Source organism: Phyllostomus hastatus, unplaced genomic scaffold (assembly GCF_019186645.2).
Source record: "Phyllostomus hastatus isolate PE091 unplaced genomic scaffold, TTU_PhHast_1.1 phas_scaffold_317, whole genome shotgun sequence".
NCBI lineage: Eukaryota > Metazoa > Chordata > Mammalia > Chiroptera > Phyllostomidae > Phyllostomus > Phyllostomus hastatus.
In genome coordinates, this window is record NW_025334023.1 from 20,705,389 (window position 1) to 20,713,197 (window position 7,809).

The following is a 7,809-nucleotide window of genomic DNA, read 5'->3' on the forward strand; positions in this document are numbered from 1 at the left end:
TCTCAGACCCTCAGCATCCCAACTCTGTAAAACAGACTGTGGATTATGGGACACCTCCCTGTTCTCTGACAGTGCTTTTTCTGTCGCTCCTCTCTGCCTTTACATGTACCAAAGCTATCACTAATGCCTGCCATGGTTTTTCACCTTTGGGGTCTGTAAAATATACCCCAGTTACTCCAAAGTACACTATACTATGAATTACTTTAGTGATCAGAAAAGCCTCAAAATGGATAAGCTTCCTTAAGACAGTGAATTCTGGTGGAAACAGAGATTGTACATGTAATCATTTAAGTGCTATAGAGATTATATATTCCAGATAAAGACAGAAAAATCTTTAGCTTCCTTGTAACTTTGAAACTGAGCTGACGTATATTTTTTATAGAAAAATCATTGGGTATTTACCTACTGACATGGAAAGATAAAGATTTTCAAGGCATCCTGTTGATTGAAAAAGTAACCTGAAAAACATTCACATAACCACATATATGTATGCACATGTATGCATACACACGCCCACACACTGAATACATAGAAAATTTAGTGGGGATTACCACTGGGAAAGAAATTGATAGTGGTGGTGGGGAGAAACAAAGGAGAACACTTTATTTTATATACTTATCTTGTTTAAATCTTTTACAACAAGAGCAACAACAATAAAAAACACCCCTCAGTGGAACACAACACCATGACTCAGTTCATCCAGGTCCGACATGAAACAAGATGCTTGCCACTTGGCCGTCAGACCAATGCCATTATCATTAGCACCGCCTATGGATAAAAAACATAGTTCTTATATGCAGTTCCACATTAGAATCCACTATAACCTTGTGAGGAGTAAGTAGGCCTGAAATTGACCCTCAAAGAAAAGCTGAGGATCAGAGAGAAAGGACTTGGTGAAAGCTTTATTAAATGGTAGAACTAAGCTTAGAGGCAAAGCCTTTGGATTTTAAATTCTAGGTGCTCTTCACTATACCACACTAAACAACACAATCACATGCCTTAGAACTAGATTAAGTACCTTCTACCCTTTACTGTCAGAGATGCTAAGAATTAAAAGCTCCAAGAACTCACTGGTTAAAACCTGTCTGGACACCCATATACAAGAAATATAACAGGACCTAGCATAATACTCAATTATTATAATGATTTTTCCATTTCTGCGGAGCTAATCATGCATATCCCAACAGATTAGTCAGGCAACATAATCCATTGTGGGTTTGTGGGGCACAAGAAGTAGCATTTCTTTTATACAAGTTCAGAACCAATAAAGGGTGAAAGTCATCACATAGAAATCACCTTTACTACTGACAAAAGCCTTGGAGAACAAACCTTAGGTGTGCATTTCCTAATACTGAGTCGCAGAATGAAAAAACCTCACCACGCAGTCACTGGAAATAATGAAAAACCAAGGCCAGCTCATCTGATGCCAAGATCACAGAGGAACAGAGAGTACTGCCCACTGCCCACAGGCCAGCTCTCAGGGAGAAGAAAGATGGAATTGAGCTGCGAGGCATATTCAGGCTTCTTTCCGAAAAGCACCAAGAAGGTAAGTGCAAGGGGCAAAGACAACACCATCTATGATGGTGAAGGAAACCTCAAAAGAAAAAACCAACCCCTAAATATTGCCCCTTAATACAATCCTTCATGGATTAATTTTTGTAAAGAATAAGCCTAATGGTTACCATACACCAGTTGGTTCTTAAAGGGTGGGTGGTCCAAGGACCTCTGAGGGTACGCGAGACGCTTTGGGGCAGGGGTCCCTAACCTCTGGGCCGTGGACCTACTGGTCAGGGCCTATTAGGAACCAGGCTGCACTGAATGTAATGTGCTTGAATCATCCCCAAACCATCCCACATCCCCCACCCTTCCTTCGATCTGTAGAAAAATTATCCACAAAACCAGTCCCTGGTGCCAAAAAGCTGGGGACCGCACTAGTTTGGGGGCACTGAAATTTCAAAAATAATACATGTTATTTACCATTTTCTCTGATAGTGAAAATTAGACTATTTAAGAATATTCTTGATGAAGCAGTAAAATTATTTTTATTAAATCTGAGTACACATCATTTTAACACTATGTGACAAAATGAGTATACATAAAGTACACTACATACAAAAGTATGTTTCAAAGAAAAGCACTTGTATGACTGAACTTGTATTTTCATGAAACAGTATTTTTATTTAAAAGCGTAACTGACAAAAATACTGATAGATTCTATGTATCAGTACTAGACTTATTGGGGGGATCACCTCCTAAGTTACATTCATGTCTAACTGCTTTGTTATACACCTGAAACTAATATATTGAATGTCATCTGTAATTTAAAAATAAAAAGAATTTTACCTCAGAAAAAATACTACTGACAGACTTAAGTATCTGGCATTCATTCTCTTGAAGTGAGTCTGAGAAAACAATGGACAATGTTTATGGCTAATGATAAAAATCAAGCTTTTCAGTAAAAATTAAAATTTTAGAAACTTGTATCCACCACTATGAGCTTGAGAGTTCCTGATTCTTAGATTTGTCTTAAGATGTAAGTGGTAAGAACAAATGTGATTTTTTTGATACTGAGTAATGAAATGTGTCAACGTATGGGGGGATCTGCATATTTCAGCAAATATTTTGCAAATGAGCAATGCATAATGGTACAAGATTGTGCATAGGTAAAAGAACCATTTCAAGTGCAAGACTCACCAATGAATCTTAATATAACAGAAAACAAAGAGATTACTGAACAGTGAAAAGATCAGAGGTTGCCAGGGGGCAGCTGGGAGGGAAGGGACTAAGATGTGGAACACAGAAAATTTTTAGGGCAATGTAAGTGTTCTGTATATTACAAGGGTGGATACATGTCATTATTATACATCTGTCAAAACACCAAGAGTGAACCCTAATGTAAACTATTGACTTTTGGGTGACAATGATGTGTCGGTGTAGGTTCACTGATTGTAACAAATTACCAGTGAGGCAAGTTGAGAGTAGGGGAGGCTGAGCGTGTGTGGGTAAGAGGGTAGAGGGGAACTCTGCACTTTCTGCTCAATTTTGCTGTGAACCTAAAACTATTCTGAAATATATAATGTATAAATAAAATTTTAATTAAAATTAAAAAAATTTAAAGATAAATTAAAAAATTTATATGATTTTAGAGTCCACATTCCAACTATCTTTAAGGAACTATCTACCACTTGTCATGTTTTGGTATACCATCCAAAAAGAATATACATAGTAGCTGAAAAATTTTCCTCCCTTTTCTAACAACATATTCTGAGAGGCTGAGTTTTCTTCATATACTTCAACAGAAATGACATATATATTACAAAAGATGAGATATAGAAGCAAGAGAATCTAGCTATCTTCTATTCTAAGCCAAATATCGTAGAACTTTGTCAAAATGTGAAACAAGGCCATTCTCTTCACTAAATATTTTAAATAATTACTTTTCTTAAAGTGCAACCTTAACATGTAATGTGTATTTGCTTTATTTTTGAAAATATGTGTTTATTTCTAAAGAAACAAAAATATTTTTAACATTTAATTTTTTAAATTTTATTTATTCATTTTTAGAGAGGGGGAAGGGAAGGAGAGAGGGAGGGAAACATCAATGCGTGGTTGCCTCTCATGCACCCCCCACAGGGGACCCAGACTGCAACCCAAGCATGTACCTAGGACTGAGAATCAAACTGGTGACCCTTTGGATTGCAGGCCTACATTCTATCCACTGAGCTACACCAGCCAGAGCTAACATTTGTTTAATTTTTCACATGGTAAATATAAATATGTACAACCCACATAAACACAAGCTGTTTAGGATCCTCAAAAATTTTTATAACAGGCCTGGCTGGTGTGGCTCATTGGATTGAGCACTGGCCTGCAAACCAAAGGGTCACCAGTTCCAATTCCCAGTCAGGACGCATGCCTGAGTTGTGGGCCAGGTCCCCAGTACATGGTGCATGAGAGGCAACCACAGATTGATGTTTCTCTCTCTCTTTGTTCCTTCCTTCCTCTGAAAATAAATAAGTAAAATCTTAATTTTTTTTTAGATCTGTAAAATATTCTGAGACCAAAATGTTTAAGAAGTGCTACTACATACCAATAGAATTATTTTATGTATAGTGAGGAATACTGGTTGAAATGTACACTTTTAGAAAAAAACGTAGGTCTGTCATCAAAGCAGACAGCCAGCTGTCCTTTGACTTATGGAATGGCAGTTGACAAGTGAAGGGACTCTTACTTTGTCAGTGAGGAGCAGGAGAGAAAGCTCCTGTACTTGTGCTGTGTTCAAGACAGAACACTGGAAACAAGAGGCCTAAGAAATGATAAATTACATAATTCTCCCAATTTGTGTTAAGAAAATAAAGAAAGAGAGAAATGTTATTTCCAAAAATAAATAGAAAGTAAAAAACTGATGTGTGGTTTAACAGATCAAAATTTTAAAAGGTCGATGTTTTGGAGTCATTCCCACCTAGACCATACACAGTTCACAATCTACCCACCTGTTATCTCTGGCGACCTCCACCATCTCGCTGGGCCTGTATTTCCACATGTACAAAAAAGGGGTAACATTTCTCCCAGGGCCTTAAGGGTTAAATAAGGCAATAAATAAATCTAACAAAACATCTTTCATCTATTTGTTCAACATCATGAATACCTCTTATGGAACATTATCATCCTAAGGAGGGCAAAGAGGGTAAGAAACTCAAACCCTACACTCTAGGTACAGAGAATTCAGCAACAGGAAAAAATATTAATTGCATTATCATTTACTTCTGTAACAGGGTGCAGCCAAGAGGGGGGACCCCAAATAGAGATTTGGAATGGGGTCCAGAACTCAGGGTGTTCAGGAAGTATTAGGATGTCCTCACCGCCCCCTACAGGTATGGACTGGGGGAAGGGACATATGGAGCAGGGCCATTGAGAGCTGTTCTGCATAGCAACAGCTTTGCAGCTACCTCTGGTGTGGTCATTTAACAGATCTATAACCTTTAACTGGTTACGTAGATATGTTAAATAGCTGTGGCCATGCTCTGAGCCAGGCAAATGGAAGTAATTTCCCCACCAAGACTAACTGGGGGCAGGTCCCCCAAGTAACAGTGCCTGTGTGGGAGCTTGGAGAAGATTGGCTTCATGACATGGGGCCATGCCTGCCCAGACTCAGGATGGCAGCCCAGTGAAGCTGGAAGGATATGAGTGCTGGCAAGTGTAGCCAATTGTGGGAGGAGTCGGAAATGGGGCTGCAGAAGAGATTGGTGCGGGGATTTAAACCCAGATGCAGCAGCCATTGGAGGGAGAACCCTGCGGCTTTGCCAGAGTGGGGACCCCCGCAGCTTTAGAAGGGGGAACCACCACCCGGCTTTAGCAGAGATCCTGGTGACACAGCTGATCATGCCGGGAACCGAGGGAGGCCTACCAGCCAAAACGGATTACTGGAAAGAACCGGGGGCTGCCTGAGCCTTGGACTTCTATTTCCTCTCCTGAGATACGGTACCCCAGACTGGGCAAGGGAAAGGAAGGACTGTGTGTGTTTGTGGGTGTTTTAAGGGACTTTGAGATTTTGATAGAGACATTAGGTCACTACTTTGAGTCTGCATAGCATTAAATAAACATTTCCTTTCCTTTTCACGAATCTCTGGCATTGAGAGACGTCTTTCCTATAAGGTGGCCGACATAACAAACCTGAGGGGGTTCCTTTCAGTAATAGTATATTGCCTTTGGCCTCCCCTTGTTGTTCTATAACACTTCTATTTTATGCAATATTTTTACTAAATGCAAAAAAAAAAAACAGAGAAGTTCTTGTACATTATTAAAACTGAGACTTCTGGCCAATATGGAGGCATAGATAGAAACCCTTCCCTTCCCTGCACAACCAAAAGGAGGATAAAAACCAATCTAAAATCAAGAAACAACCAGAAGTGCCAGAAAATCAAACTGCATGGAACTCTGACAACCACGGAATTAAAATAGACCAACCACACCAGTAAGCCAGCAGACGTGCGGGTGGGGCTGGCTGAAGTGAGGTGGTGGGCTGCAAGGGTGGGGCTGACTTAAGAGAAAACTGAGACTCAGAGTTGGCTGTGGACTATGGTGGTTACCACAGTGCGAGAACTTCCCAGTCTCACTAGAGAGTTGGTTGAAAAGTGGGCTAGAGACAGCAGACAAGCTGCATTGTTCCCTCTCTGGAGCCTCCCCCACAAGCAGTGAAGCACAGAGGGTTGCTCAGCCAGGGTGAATGCTTAAGACTCCGCCCCCTTACAACTTACAATGTAATGGGGCCTAGAACAAAGAAATACGGCCAAAATGAAAGAACAAAGCAAATTTCGGAAAGAGAGCTAAACGATGAGGAAATCGCCAACCTATCTAATGGAGAATTTAAAGTCCTGATAATCAAAATGTTCACAAAACTGATGGAGCTTGGTCAAAAAATGAAAGAACAAATGAAAGATACACAAAATGAAATAAAGCAAAATATTCAGGGAACCAACAGTGACAGGAAGGAAACCAGGACTCAAAGCAACAATTTGGAACAAAAGGAAGAAATAAACATCCATCCAGAACAGAATGAAGAAACAAGAATTCAAAAAATATGAAGAGGCTGAGGAATCCCTGGGACAACCTGAAACATTCCAGTATATGAATTAAAAGTATAGGGAACTGTTTTGTGTGGCATGGGAAATGTAGCCCAGCTCCCACTCAGAAAAGCCAGTGGGGAGCAAGGTCCAGCACACAGGACCTACGCCCACGGATAGGTTCTCCCATGGGGAATTAGGCTTGCATTGTACCTATAAGGCTTGCTTTTGCTAAAACTCCCTCACCCTGAAGAGGCAGCAAATGTTTACTCCATATCTTTAAAGTAACTTCCTAAAATCTATGCTAAACCTTCTAAGGATGAGTATAACCAGTTCCACCACTTTTGCCTTTGTATTTGCAAATATCCTTCTTATGTGATATAATTAGCAACATCCTCTCTCCTTTGTTTTCTGTAAAAGGTAACCACCTAAAGTGAACCTGTGCATAGTAAGTGAGGACCATCCTCCATGTAATGTGCCCAGAAAAGCAATAAAAGCCTGTCCAGGCAAGGGTCATGGCCCTCTCTCACTCAGAGAGTGGCCATGCTGTTCCTTTTTCTCCACAGGACTTCTGTAGTCCATGTAAATTTGTCTCTTGCAGCCACAACACACAGACCCTGCTGACCAGGGTCCACATCATATAGGGGTACTAGAAGGAAAGACAACAGCAAGAAATTGAAAACTTATTTGAAAAAATAATGGAGAACTTTCCCAATCTGGTGAAGGAAATAGACTTCCAGTAAGTCCAGGAAGCCCAGAGTGTCCCAAAGAAGTTGGGCCCAAGGAAGCACACACTGAAGGACATCATACTTCCATTACCCAAGCTTAAAGATAAAGAGAAAATCTTAAAAGCAGCAAGAGAAAAGGAGACAGTTGCCTACAAAGGAGTTCCCATAAGACTATCAGCTGATTTCTCAAAAGAAACCTTACAGGCAAGAATGGGCTGGAAAGAAGTATTTGAAGTCATGAAAGGCAAGGACCTACCTTCAAGATTACTCTATCCAGCAAAGCTATCATTTAGAATGGAAGAGCAGATAAAGTGCTTCCCAGATAAGGTCAAGTTAAATGAGTTTATCATCACTAAACCATTATTGTATGAAATGTTAAAGGGACACATTTAAGGAGAAGATCAAAACTATGAATAAAATGGCAAAAATACGTATTTATCAACAATTGAATCTAAAAAACAAACTAAGCAAATAAGAACAGTCAGAATCATGAATACAGAGAGTGTTTTTGGTGGATG